A 14278-nucleotide genomic window follows, 5' to 3' on the forward strand; every position below is an offset into this window, starting at 1 on the left:
AGCACAGACTCTGAAGCTAGAGCCAAATTGCCTGGGTTCAAATCCCAGCTCTACCACTTACTAGCTACCTGACCTTGAGCAAGTTACTAGGCCTCCCTATTTAATGGGAAATTGTAATGGTCATTGTCTCATAAGATTATTGTGAGAATTAAGTGATAATATACACATATGTTGTGATGCATATGAAATGCTTGTAGTGGCTCTGATAAGCTCTTATTATTATCATTATTCTACACTGCCAAACTGAGCAATTGGAGGAACAAGGCCATAGCCCCTTTCTCTCTAAACCCCCAGTGTCTAGGACTTTGCCAAGCATGGAAAACAAAACTCTCCACTTTTTCCCTAGTGGAAAGAAGGAGAGAACTGGGAGAGTCACGCTTCAAGAGCTCTGCCCAGCCTCCTAGACTGTCTTCCCTTTCAGAATGTCACTCCATCAAGTCATATCGGGCCTTCTGCTCAACATTTAGAAGACTTGAGGGTAGAGCTGAGAGGGACTGCATTGGGGGGTAGGGGACAGAGCTTGTTTTAAGCTTGCTCAGGCCAAGTCCTTAGCTCTGAAACCTCTACAGGCATAAAAATCTATGAATTTAAGAGACTGAAAAAAGACATCTCTGGAGGGCTGGGAGTGGTGGCACACCCAGGAGCTCTCGGAAGGCCAAGCCGTGTAGCCCTCTTTGGGGAGACTCAGGGAGGACTGCTCTTCCCCACAAAATATACAAAAAGCTAGTGGCGTCTTCACTCCAGGTCTTCCTCAGAGATGAAGGACACCAGGATGGGAGAGGTGGGGAGGAGAGAGTCCCTGCACCCACCATGGTCAGCCTTGAAAGCTTTACCCACACGTGGGGTGATAAAAGCTGCAGCTGCTAAGGACCACAGAAGTCTGGGTTAGAACCAAGGAGAAGGAGCAACAAGGGGAATAAACAGTAGGGCTGGGGAATTGGTTAGCAAAGACCCCAAAGGCAGGAGGAGGGACAGGTCTCAGGAAAGGCTGGGTCAGGAGAGCACTCCAAACTAAGACACTGCTGGCCATTTGTATCTATCGCAGATTATTTAATAAAGAGCTGCCAAAGTGACTGCAATTTCATTGCTAATGTACTGATGCCTCGCAGTTCTGCATCTTAACCTCATTGCTGGGGCTCCAGAGGCCCCCTACCCAGCCCGCCTCCCAGCCCAACGTCCCCCTGCAGCCACTGGGGCGGAGCGTCTCATTTTGCTAGAATGTCATCCATTTATCAAAGGACAGGATTAGCCCCCTCCTCCACATTCAGCAGGCAGAGCCTTCCTCTTTCTAATTTCAACTTGGCAACAGCTTAGGTTATTAACCTACTGAAATATCCTCCAGGGTCTCCCTCTCACACCACGCTGCTTCCCCCCATGTTTTCCCGGCATTCACTCTCTGACTCTTTTTCTCTAGGGCTGTGGTACTTAAACTTTTTCCATCTTTAGATCTTTATATATGGATAAAATATATCTCTCTCCTTACTCGTGTCTGATGCTAGAGGGGGATGTCATTAACGGTATTAATGGTGAGCTGAGCTGAGGGAATGCTCTCCAGGACAAGGGGGAAGACTGTGATGCCACTTTTGACAAGAGGTTGGAAGGCAAGCAGATGAGGTGAAAGGAGCTTTTGAACTAGGATCAGGAGACCTGGGTTCAGGACCTAACTCTGTCACTCACTCAACTTTTGACCTTGGGCAAGTCAACTTCTCTTCTGTGGGCCTCAGTTTCCCTATGTCTGAAATGAGAGCAAGGATAAGAACCAGGGGTTCGAGGACTCAGGAACCCCCAGGGGTCAGGTGGATCACTGAAATGAGCAAATTGGCCAGTATAAGACAATGGGGAGTGATAGGGATATTGGAGTGTACGTGTCCAAACTGAAAGCAATCAAATTTTTTAAATTAAGTTTTCACCAAACAAAATAGATCTGCTGGACAAATTAAACCCATGATTACCAGTTTGTGGCCTCTGGAAAGCCCTCTGAGGTCCCTTTCCATTGTCGCGTTCTACAATATAATTATTTATGTGAACAGGGCCCATCTTTAAAGTACTTTGAGTAGACATGGTGTGAATTCAGGACATAGATCTCTTGGCCACCCCACCCCCAGCCCCTAACATATGCCTGATTTACTATCTGAAATGTCTTTAAAAGGTGTGGTGGTGTTCATATACGTCCAGGAATTATTCAGTACTCCTTTCTTCAGAACGTAAGACCTGATTCCCCTCCCCTTGTGTGTGGGTTGGACTTAGTGACTTGCCTTTAACAGATGAATTATGTTGGAAGTGATAGTATGTGACTTGTAAGACCAAGTCATAAAAGGCATTGTGGCTGCCTCCTTCTCCCCCTCCTCCTCTTCTTCTTCTTCCTCCTCCTCCTCCTCCTCCTCTCTCTTTCTCTCTTTCTCACTCTCTCGCTCGCTCACAGAAACCAGCTGCTATGAGGTGAGGACTTAAAGTAACCCTGTGGGAAGGCCCACATGGAAGAAACTGAGGCCTCCTGCCAACATTCACTGTAAGGGAGCCATCTTGGAAATGGATCCTGCAGCCTCTACCAAGCCCATAGCCCTAACCAACATGTTGCTGGCAACCTAGCGAGAAACTCTCAACCAGAATGACCCAGCTAAGTCACTTTCAAATTCCTGACCCACTGAAACTGTGATATAATAACTATTTGTTATTTTAAGCTGCTAAATTTGGGAGTAATTTGTTACACAGCAATAGATAATAAATACATTAAGAAACAAACTTCCCATTCCACAATAACAGATAAGACTTAAATCCACATTCCCCAGGGAAAGAAAAAGATCTCAAGTGGGCACCGAAAGTTAGGAGAAACTGGGAAGGAGGTGGTTGTTACATGGGCTGGAGATAAGCTTTGCTGGCTTTATAATTTGCAACAAACCAACACTGAAATTATAATAAGTAAATTAATTGTTAGAAACTAGGTGCTGAGCTATATATATTCAAAATCATAACTCAGATCCACCTAATTCAGTCTTTCTGCTGGACACCTTAACTCAGATGGTCCAATATCCCTGCAACCTTAATCCATCCAATTCTCAGCCCAGTTTTTCCCCCAAAAGCCTCCATGCCTCAGAGAATGGCACCACCATCCACCTAGGGCATACACAACTTCCATCTCCAACTTCAACTAGAATAAGAACTGTAGATTTTACCCACCCCCCAATTTTTTTTTTTTTTTTTTTTTTTTTTTGGTATTTTAGTAGAGACGGGGGTTTCACCATGTTGCCCGGGCTGGTCTCAAACTTCTGAGCTCAGGCAATCCACCCGCCCAGGCCTCCCAAAATGCTAGGATTACAGGCATGAGCCACCACACCCAGCCCACCTCAAATATTTTACCAGTTCAATGGCAGCAAAGAAAACAGGGAGAGAAGTGTTTCTCTACATTTTCAAGAGTACTTCTATTTTTTTCTTTTTGAGACAGGGTCTCATTCTGTCACCCAGGCTGTAGTGCAGTGGCATGATCATGGCTCACTGCAACGTTGACCTCCCAGGCCCAAGCAATCCTCCCACCTCAGCCCCCCAAGTAGCTGGGACCACAGGCACATGCAGCCACACCTGGATAATTCTGTTTACTTGTTGTGGAGATGGGGTCTCATTATATTGCCCAGGCTGGTCTGGAATGCCTAAGCTCAAGCAATCTTCCCACCTTGGCCTCCCAAAGTGCTGGGATTGCAGGCATGAGTCACCACACCTTGCCAAGAGTACTTTCATTTCTTCAAGGACATGCATACCTGTCTTTCCACATCCTCCAGCTAGCTATTGCTGAGTAACAAGCTACCCTAAAACTTAGCAGCTTAAAACAACAATAATCATCTGTTTTGCTCATGACCCTGCAATTTAGGTGAGGTTCAACAAGAACAACTCCTCTCTGCTTCACAATATTTGGGGTTTCAGCTGGGATGATTCATATGGCTGGACGCTGGGAAGCTGTGATATATTAAGCTGGCTTGTACCAGCTTGCAACAGCCAATTGTTAAATATTCAGAAATTTTTACAAGTCAGTTGTTACACTATTGGTAGCTTTAAATTGGCCCTGGTTAGACTAATTACAGTCAGAAATCAACAAACACTATAAATCAGGGCACTTTTCATTCAGAGAGTAGGTTTACCAGCACACCACTGTTGACCAGCCATCTATCTCTCTCTCTCTCTCTCTCTCCATCACATGGCTAACTTGGGCTTCCTTACAACATGGCAGTCTCAGGGCAGTTAGGCTTCTTACAGGGTGGCTGGCACTTTCCCAGACCGAGTGTCTCAAAGAATCTAATCAGAAGCTACTTGGCTTATTACCTCATCCCAGATGTCCCAGGATGTCACTTCTCTCACATTCTATTGGCCAAGCAAATCACTAAAACCAACCCAGATTCAAATAAAATGATTAGACTTCACCTTTCGATGGGAGGAGGGGCAGAGAACATGTGGCCATCTTTAATCAACCATAGCATAGGACAAGAGTCTAGGGTGTAGCAGACGGACTGGTCTAAATAGCAGAAGACTCAAGTCATACCCCTCCTCTACTTCTTACTAGATGTGTGCCTTCAGCATGTCATTTAACTTACTTAAATGTCCCTTTCTTCATTGTTAAACAAACAAAAAAAGGTAGGAGAAAAAAAAGAGAGGAGTGCCAATAACCTTCATTTTGCCTATTTCTCAGGATTATCGTTTGGAACAAGTAAGATCATTAAAATGTACCTAGATGTAATTTAGCACGATATAGAGTCAAGGCTCTGCTGCAGTAGTTTTTCATGTATGTGCTGTAATTATGTTGACCATATAATTCATCATTCAAACCAGGACACTTTGTAGAGTGAAAAGGGATGCTATTAATAACTATATAACAAGTATAATCAGCACTGAACCCAGTAAACCTGCTTGCATGGTCACCAGCTATAATAAATATGCCAGTTTTCAGAAAAGAAACTCAGTGATATGAACTGGGTTACGTTTCCCAATGGTAAGCATCTAGTGGGGAAAAAATAAGTAAACATTCCAGAAACAATTTAGCAAGTCAAAGAGATCCAGCCTAAAATTTCCAATGGAATAAGGCAGACTACAAACAGATATATAAAGTGAAAATGAAAAACAATCTCTTTTTTGTCTAATTCAAATCATTTCTTCATTCCCAATGTCAAGTAACCCACTCAGGTTCCCCATTTAACTCTCGACCAGTGTGCTTGCCTCTCCTCTGACCTCTATCCGGTCACTTGTGCTCTGCTCCCACGGAGAATTCTATCAAGAATGCAAAATGTCTCGGATCATTCCTGGCATGAACCCCTTTAATTGCCCTTCATCACTCGCAGGAGATACCTTCAGCCCCAAGCATGGTACAAGCATACTATGGTCTGGCCCTCCTCCTACCTTTCCCCAGCCTCCTCTCCTGTCCCGTTTGACCTCACCCATTATTTATATTCTAGAAATTTCCAAACACTTGTATCTCTTGATGTGCAGTGCTAAGGTTTGTATGGTAACACCTTGCTCTGAACCATTGTCTCAGCCTGGAATGTTCTCCCCCATTGCCTCTGCCTCTTCAGCTCTCACTTGTGACTATAGTCGCCACTCAGGAGTCATCCCTGAAGGAATGACTAGACATCCCAGGCCAGGGACAATGCCCTCCCCGATGCTCACCAAGCATCCTGAGTACTGGAATGGTTAAGGGCACAGACTTGGGGCACAGAATGCCTAGGTTCAGATCCCAGATGATCTTGGGCAAGTTGCTAATCAAGCCATGCCTCAGTTTCCCCACCTGTAAAATGTATTAAATAGGACTCATCTCTTGAGGTTGTAATGAAGATTAACTGTGTTAACATTAATATAATACATATATAATTTGATACAGTGCCCAGCACACAGACCATTCCCTGTAAGTAGTAGTTGTCATCCTCAGATGTGGTCTGTATCTGGCTCTTGCAAGGGCAAAGGCTGGATCTAATTCACATGGGTATTCCTGGAGGCTCCTAATAAGTGTTGGTTGAAATGAACTGAGTTGGCCAGGCGCAGTAGCTCATGCTTGTAGTCCCAGCACTTTGGGAGCCAGAGGCGGGTGGATCACCAGAGGTCGGGAGTTCAACACCAGCCTGGCCAACATGATGAAACCCCATCTCTACTAAAAATACAAAAATCAGCTGGGTGTGGTGGCACACGCCTGTAATCCCAGCTACTTGGGAGGCTGAGACAGGAGAATCGCTTCAACCCAGGAGATAAAGGTTGCAGTGAGCCAATATTGTGCCACTGAACTCCAGCCTGGGCAACAGAGCAAGATTCCATCTCAAAAAAAAAAGAAAAGAAAAGAAAAGAAAAAATAAATGAACTGAATTTAGGAGCTCTTGGGCACCTTCAGGGAGACTCTCCGTTCCCCTGTTACATTAGGGGACTCATTAATGTAATAAGGAGGCATTGAAACTTTGATTTCAGCTGCTGATGGGACGACTTTGCCGTGAGGAAAATGGCCTACTCATTGTACCAGCCATGCTCCTCCTCCTTCCAAATCCCTAGGGAAACTCACCTCGCTGGCTCTGCCGCCCTTGGTGTTTCTCTGAGTTTGTTTCTCCCACTCCCTGCCCTGATCCCCAGGCAGCGCCTTTCCTAGAGGAGGGCAGCTTCTGACACCCAAACTCCAGAATGACACATGTGCCTAACCACATGAGGAGACCAAAAATAAATTAATTAATACGTAATAAATGCAGCACCTTGTATTTGTTTTCTCGCTCTAAGTCCGGGGGTTGGAGATTTTCCCTCAAATTTCAACTTCCCTTTCTCTGGCCTCACATTTCTAAATATACCCAAATGAGGATTTTATGAGCAAACCAAGTTATACATAAAACATTTTTACATTCCTAAACTGACAAAGTGATTTAACTGTGTAAAGGGTACTTCAAGTCTAAGTATGACACATGCTTCAAAATTTCCTTAAATTTCCACTTTTAAAAAAAGGGATTTTGAAGAGCTCCAGAATTCCCAGACATTTTCCTACTCTAGCCTGACTCTCAAGTGGCAATGTGTGTTCATGCAGCAGCCTGTTCCATGAAGAGCACTCCTGAGTGGAGAAGGCTAGGGCCTCACTAAGTCTTTTGTGTCCAGGCACAAGCCCTTCTACCACCATTACTGCCTCCCACACCACACTGACCTTCCCAAGAAGATACCATAAACAGCTGGAGTTGCCTCTGCAGAGCAAAGCTCCCGGGAGCCCAAACATCTGGGCAGCTGCCAAGAGTGCCAGTTCCTCCAGCCCTTCTCCGTTTTAGGGATTTTAACAACCCTTTTTCCCCAGATCTCTTAGCAAATGCCTAACTGCATTCTAGGGTGATCGCACCCACTAAAGTGCTTCGTTGGCCCAAGGAAGCACAGGAGAGAAGCCAGTTGCCCTACCAGTGTCCTTGCATAACAGCTGTTAAGTCCAGAGGGGTGCATTCTGCCCAAGACAGGGTGAAGTGCTGGTCTTTGTCTCAGAACAGAAAACAGGAAAGTGTCAGAACTACCTCAGCAGGAATTTGGGCTTAAAGTTTCTGATAATCAGTTAGTGGGCATCTTAATCCATTCTGACTGCTATAACAAAATACTTTAGACTGGGTAATTTATTAACATAAATGTATTGCTCACAGTTCTCGAAGCTGGAAAGTCTAAGATCAAGGCACCAACAGATTTTGGTATCTGGGGGAGGCAGGGCTTGTTCTCTTCTCCAAAGATGCTGCCTTCTTGCTGCATCCTCACATGGCTGAAGGAGTGGGAGGGGTAGGTAGGCTCCCACAAGTCACTTTATAAGGGCACTAATCTCATTTAGGAGAGCCCCACCTTCATGACCCTAATCACCTTCTAAAGGCCCCAATTGTGGATTAAATTCCAACATACAAATTTAGGGGGCACACCCACATTCAGAGCAAAGCACTGGGTGAAATGAGGACCAACAGCTTAAGGACAGATATTTATACAGTGGACACCTGCTACAGTCTTGGCAGGAGAGGCAGTATGACCTGGAGGCACAGAGCCCTAGAATCCCTCAGCCCTGGTTTGAATTCCGGCTCTCCTAGTTGCCAGCTGCATCTTTGGGTAAGATATCTACTCTCTGTAAGCCTTGGCATCCTCATCTGTAAAATGAGATGATGATAACAATAGTGCCCACGCCATGGTTTTTCTGAGAATTAAATATAAAAGGGCTCAACATAGAGCTTAACATATGAGGCTGCTCAGTAAGTGCTACAATTTTTATTTTTATTCCTAAGGTTTGGGATTTCCCTGGACTCATAAGACGACCAGTTTCTAAACCAGCACCTGCCTCTCCACCACATGACCTCATCTTCATCATAGAGGTAGATGTCCAGTTCACGCCGCCTGAGAAACGCCTCAAAGAATTCTTGCAGGCCCTCCAGCTGGCCACTGCCAGCCCTGCTCAGGACCCCAGATTTCGCCAGTTACCTGTGTCCACCCTGTCTCCTTGCTCCATCCCACCCCAGTTTAGAGAGTGAGAATGCTGGCTGGGACCCCAAAGACCTATCTGTAACTCCCCAACTCCAAGAAAGGGGGGCTCCAACAAGGCAGGGCTGTAATGAGATGGAAGATTTGGGCTAATCCGGAGCCAAATGAGGGCCTAATTCCTGCTGTAAAAATCTGTCAGCTGCTAGTTAACAGTTCCTCTGGCCCTGGGCTTGAGGGTGGGGGTGGGGAGTGGCCTCTGTTTGCAGGAGCAGTTGGGCTTGTACCTAGGGTGTTGTTTTTCTCCCTTTTCCTTGTTTTTACGTTTTTGGAATGTGAATATAAACTTTATGGAGGGGCCTGGTCTCTGTTCACACTGGGTGCTAATAACCCACAGCTGAAAGCAGAGGCTCAGAGGAAACCCGGGAGGTGCAGCATGCAGAAGGCTACAGGAACCGGAGGGGCGGGCACGCGGCTGGAGGCGGGGGCCGGGACGATATTTAATATTGAATTTGCTGGTTTTTTTTTTTTTTTTTTTAATGTGGAAACTTTTAGACACAAACTGGCCCCTGTGTTTAAGTCATTAAAACATCTTTAAGCATTTTCTGGTTTGAGTTTGCTCTGCAGCCGTCCTGGTTCCTGGAATGTATTTTATTTTTCTTTTAAGTCGGTGAAAGCAGAAGGAGAAGGAGGTTGGGGGTAGGGGGCTGGTATGGGGGAAAAGTGCATTTCCAACAGATTTTTCTTTTTCTTGTTCCTGGGGTGGGGAAGAGGGCGGAGAAGGAGAGAACAGGGCTCCCTGTGTCTGATCTTTAATCCCCAGGAATCCCGCTCGGCCTTTTAGGGCCCATGCACTTGCTGACACGACATACATTGCCGCCTATGTCGGGGGCGTCTCCCGCCCTCTAGGACAAGCAGGGAATCCTTACAAACTGGGTTAAAGTCGCCCTAGGCTTGGGGGCGGGCGAGGAGCGGCGCTGGGACATGGCCCGCCAACCGAGCGCACCAGGGCGCGGCGAGGCGGGAAAGAGGCCTGGGCCTCGGTGGTCCCGCAGCCCAACCAAGGGCCCTGGGCCTCCTCTCTGCCAGGGCTCACAGCGACGCCCTCACTGCGGAATCTCACGCGCTTCCGCTTGGCACCCAGGCCCAGTGTCTGCCTCGGCCGCCTTGGCCGGGCGCCACAAGTGGCAAGGATAGTGCCTAATGCAGTTGCTCCGGGGGACAGGGACGGAACGCGCACATGGCGAGCCAGGGCCTGAGGGGACGCCCGCAACGCCTCTGCCCCGAGCACTTCGTGACCGCTTTCTTGACCTCAGGACGAAGCCCTAATAAACCAGCAGCACAGCCTTGGCATCTTAAAGAAGGAGGCCTAGAATTTGGATTCCTGGGTCGCGAGGTCTGAACCCAGACTCAGAAGAGCCGCGGCCAGAGGTTGGAGCCGGATATCCGCGCAGAAACTGTGCTTTCTTTGCAGTGGAGACGCCCAGGCCAGGAGTGGGGCTGAGACTTAAATGGGATCCCCAGGCAACCTCTCGAAAGTGGGGTAGTTACCCCGGTACTGCTCTGACTAGGCGGGAGGATTGGCATCCCCAGGACGGAGCCCTACTGGGTACGCAGTAGGTGTCAAGTACCGAGTTGGAGTTATTCCATCAGTGGCGCAGAACTTTATGGCCCCAGAGAATCCCAGCCCCAGTTTCAGCTCCTCTGGGAACTCCCTCCCCTGCTGAGTCTGTTTTTTTTCATTTGAATAATGGGGAGGCCTGAACACCTTTGGGGGGAGGGAGGGAGGAATGAGCAGTTTTCCAAAAAGGGTTCTTTTTCACAAGCTTGGAAAATAGAATGGAGGTGCGTCTGAGAGATGAGGATTTGGCGGGCCGTCCGGAGTGGGTAATGGGAAGCTCAAGGTGTGTGTGTGCGCGCGCGCACAGAGACACAGTCGAGTTAGGGAAACTCTTCGTCTAGGATAGCCTTTGTAAGGTGATCCGTCTCCTCCTCCCTGCCAGGTTCAGAGGCCACTAGCACAGATGGCTAGTCTACCAGCTCCCCAGGGGAACCTTCTTACTGCAGTCCTCTGCAACTCCATAGGGCACCAGGGTCAGGGACTGTCTAGGAGCAAAGAGGAGGTGTGAGAGGCCGCCAGATGAGGAGGTCTCACAGAACCCAGGACACGGCCACTTCAGAGCCTCCTGGCCCTGCTCCTCTCAGATGCCCTGGGACTTGGGGTGGAGGTGGCGGGGAGGTCATGGTAAACCAAGGATTTGGAGGTTGCATGAAAGCAAGGCACTTGAACCAGTTCCTGAGCTGGTTCCATTCCTCCTTCACCCACCCAGCAGGTTTTCAGGGTGCCTGGCATTATGCTAGGGGTAGAAGGATGAACTGGATCCTCCAGGAGTTTGCCCCCTTGGCAGAGGAGCTGGGCTGAAGTTTAATGAGGGGAGCGGCGGGCACCTGGGTATCTCACTGCCTAAAGACCTTGGTTCCAATCCTGCCTATGCCAGACCTGGACTTACTCATGACCTCATCAGGACCGTTTTAGTGATTTTTGCCCTAAAATTAGAAGGCCTTACAGGTCGGGAAGCTAAGGCTCCATGGGTCCCTGAGCTGTCCTGTGCCATATCATGAACGTAGGCCCAGTCCATCCTCACACTTCCACCCCTCAGGCTCGGTGTCTTGGCGGCCGCCGCCTCCAGCCGAGCGCCTGTAGCTGAGTGCATGACTAGAGCTCCTGCGCCCAGCAAACACACATTGCTGAATTCCCAAAGAGAAGAAAGCGTCCAGGGAGGGCCGGCTTTCATTTGGAGAGAGCTTTACTTCTGGCGAGACCCCTCCTGCTGGCCTCTCACGCTACAGGGGTTGGAGGAGGAAGAGTGAGACCTCGCACGTGCTGAGCGGATGGAGTGAACCTGGGCTTCCCAGCAGCAATGTGCCGTGGGTCCCCCGAGCGGGTCCCGGGGACCCGCTGGGCGCCTTCCACAGATCCACAGAGCCTGGCCCGCTGCGCACCCTCCGCCCTCCCGGGAAGGGCCTTCCCAACTGTCCCCTGCGCGCCCTTCGCTGCAGATTCCGGAAACTCTGGAGGCACAAACGCCTCTGCCTTTAGGACGCAGTTCTATCCTGCAAACAAGCAGGCCCTGGCAGTAATTTGGTTCTGAAAATTGGTGCCACAGGAACAGCTGAGAGCTGGCAAGGCCGGCGACCCCGCGGGTCAGCGTCTGTCAGTCCGCATTAAGATATGCAAAGCCGAGGCGCCCGCGCAGCCGCCGTCGCCTCTCGGCCCGGCGCGTAATTGGTGTCAACTGTTTGATTGCGATAATTGCTACTGTCTGGGGAGGTAGCTTCCAGGCCCCGGTGGGACAGAGCCCGCCACTCGCCCCCGAGAGCCCCCTAGACCCTGCCCTCTCCTGCCGACTGCTCGAGGAGACCCGCAGGCCCGGGACTCCGTTGGGACTCCCCGTTCCTCCCTCCCTTTCCCTGTGAGCAAGGGTGGAGTGGGAAGAAGCGAGAGGGTCTATCCGCCCCGACCCCACCCCCCACACCAACACAAACTACATCTTCTTTTGGAGGGAAGAGGAACGGGAGGGTTTAGGCCTGCATGTTTCAACCCGGGTCCCACATTTCTGATCCCATAATAGTCAAGATCACAGTAGTGGCCATTACCATGGCTGGACCTCACTAGAGCCTGTGGAATCAGTATTATTACCTCCTCCCTTAGAGATAGGAAACTGAGCTGCAGGGAGTTAGAGCATGGACCTGTTGAGAAGCAAGGCCAGGCAGGAAAGTTAAGCTCTCCCTAGAGCCCTACCCGCTTTCCCATTCCACAGAAGAGGAGGCCTGGCAGCCGGCTGCATTTGGGGATTTGTAGTGGATTCACAATTCACCCTGATTTTGGGGTGCTTGGGCCCATGAAGGCAGGGCCACTTGGGGGTAGCCATGCGATGCCTCCTGTCGTGTCTTAAGTTCTTGGAAAAGGAAAGTGGGCAACCAGGGCATCTCATGACCAAGCTGGGCTTCTAGAGCAGGATTTCTTAAACTTGGCCTGGATACATCTTTATTGTAGGGACTGTCCTGTGCATTATACGATGTTTAACAGCATTCTTGGCCTGTACCCATTATATGCCGGTGGCACACCCACCCACCCCTTCCCCAGTTGTTATAACCAAAAATGCCTCCAGAAATTGCCAAGTGTCCCTGGTGAGGAGGGAGACAAACTGCTCCCAGTTAAGAATTGCTGGTCTCAACTGGGTCCCTGTAGGATCCAGAGCCAGGTGTCTCAAGTCTGGCAAGTAAGTCTAATTCAAAGAAAAATTTCCATATCAACTCGTATGCTAGACACAGAAATAAGTAAGTCAGGGTCAATGCCTTCAAGAGAAAACAATGACAGGCTTAGAGACAGTTTTAGATGCCATGTCAGAAGCAGCACAGAATGTTAGGGGAGCCCTGAGCAGAACTCCTAAAGCAGTCCGGGAGTAGTCTAGGGGGGCTTCTCAGAGGAGGCAGTGCTTGAGCTAGAAGGATGACTAATAGATGTCCTTTACATTTAGTAAGTAACAATAACAGTCTTGACTAGAATGTATTGCTGTTTGCCTCTGTTTTGTTTTCTTAAGTTGCCTGTAATAGGAAGGGCTTGGAATGAAACTTTCTGGAACATGGGGCTGAAAATATGCAAACCCCAGTGGAGAACTGGGGTGTGGGGGAGTGTCTGCAGCAGGAGCAGGCAATGAAAAAGTTTGTTGTCTGTAGGGAATTTTTAAACAATAATAAAATCTACTAAAAGTCATGTGCTTTTTCTGTTATCACCATGCACCAGCCATTTTGTATCAGTAATAAAATACTCCTCCCTGAAGTACAAAAAAAAAAAAAAAAAAAAAAGGCCGGGCACGGTGGCTCAAGCCTGTAATCCCAGCACTTTGGGAGGCCGAGACGGGCGGATCACGAGGTCAGGAGATCAAGACCATCCTGGCTAACACGGTGAAACCCCGTCTCTACTAAAAAATACAAAAAAACTAGCCGGGCGAGGTGGCGGGCGCCTGTAGTTCCAGCTACACAGGAGGCTGAGGCAGGAGAATGGCGTAAACCCGGGAGGCAGAGCTTGCAGTGAGCAAGCTGACACTGCAGTGTCGCCTGAGCTGACAGAGCGAGACTCCGTCTCAAAAAAAAAAAAAAAAAATTGTCTGTTGTACTATGTTCTAAGCAATTACTGCGGTGACTGTTGAGTTTCAAATTAGCACATTTCTGTTACTTATCCTTTAGTAAAGAGTGTACACTACCTGATAGTTAATTTGAAGAACTCTCATGTATATAGCCAGCCTAGAACACACAGGACTCAGCTACACTCTTCATTTTGAGATTAAGTTCAAATTCAAATTCATTAGAGCTAGCTTCAGCCACAGTTCGGGTCTCAAATCCTATAGTTCTACATGTCCCTCCCTTTAAAGAGTAGATTCAAAATCAATAGTGATACACAGTGATTGCAAAGACAAAGTAACAGACTCAAGCTACTTCAATTCTGTTATTCTCCATGCAAATCATTCTCTGAGACTTGCAGAGTTTACTCTTTTGGGAGCCCTTTCTTTTGTTGTTTTGTTTTGTTTTTGTTTTTTTGAGACAGGATCTGGCTCTGTCACCCAGGATGGAATGCAGTGACACAATCTCGGCTCACGGCAACCTTGGGAGCCTTTCTTCATGTATTTCTTCCCCCCCGCTCCCCACCCCCCAAAATTAACATAATTTTCAAGTATTAATTGCTTTTGTCTTTTTGTACTGTAGTATTTGTTTATTTCCTGGTATGATTATACAGAGTTGAATAAAAGAACAGTTACACTGTCTGACTTTTCGGGCCATTATTATTTAT

The sequence above is a fragment of the Papio anubis genome, chromosome 6, assembly GCF_008728515.1.
Source record: "Papio anubis isolate 15944 chromosome 6, Panubis1.0, whole genome shotgun sequence".
NCBI lineage: Eukaryota > Metazoa > Chordata > Mammalia > Primates > Cercopithecidae > Papio > Papio anubis.